Genomic DNA, 794 nt, shown 5'->3' on the forward strand with positions numbered 1-794 from the left:
CTGCGAAAGTAAATAATAAGGATTAGTGTTGATTTATGCACCGCAAAGTAATTACAAACCTGCGACTTTATTCTCTATGACAGTGTAAACTTGTAACGGTTTCACGTTGTCTTTGTGAAATTTGCGTGAAATGTTACTGGTGGTATGTCTATCATATGTGAGAGTCCGCCTGGGTATGTACCTCTGCAATGTCTATTTCTGCCGTCAAGCAGCAGTGTGTAGTTACTGTTGTGTTCCGGTTTGAAGGACATGGTAGCCAGTGTAACTACTGGACATAATAATACTAACATCTCATGTGTCAGGATGGCGAGCGCAGTGGAATATCAAACAATACTTTATAATTCAAGGTGTTGGATGATGTTCCTACTGTGTATGATCGGTCGTATCGCTTGCTATCAGGCGAATGGCAAGCTCGTCATTCAAAGAAATAAAAAATAAATCTGTATGCCAATTTCTATTGTTTTAAACGCAACGTGGTGCGGTATATAAAATAACGTGTGGCATTGAAAATAAGATCTCTGGTGGTAAAGTTATCTGGCACCTGTTAATTTTTCTGTACAGAATATCCTGTTTTTACACCAGCTGCCGTAACTTTTGTTAGCCAGGATTGGCAAATGCCCGCATTTTCTGGCATCGAACGATGAAGCTCGGCGAGTTTTGGGAACATTTCAATGTGTCTAGCTCTCAGTGAAATCAATTAAATACAAAAGACGGTGTTAAAATTGTTTATTGTTTACTACCTTCTATAAGAACTCATCAGTGTACTAGAGTTTAAGTAAAATACTGCCTAAAAA

This window comes from Manduca sexta, chromosome 7 (assembly GCF_014839805.1).
Source record: "Manduca sexta isolate Smith_Timp_Sample1 chromosome 7, JHU_Msex_v1.0, whole genome shotgun sequence".
Classification (NCBI taxonomy): Eukaryota; Metazoa; Arthropoda; class Insecta; order Lepidoptera; family Sphingidae; genus Manduca; species Manduca sexta.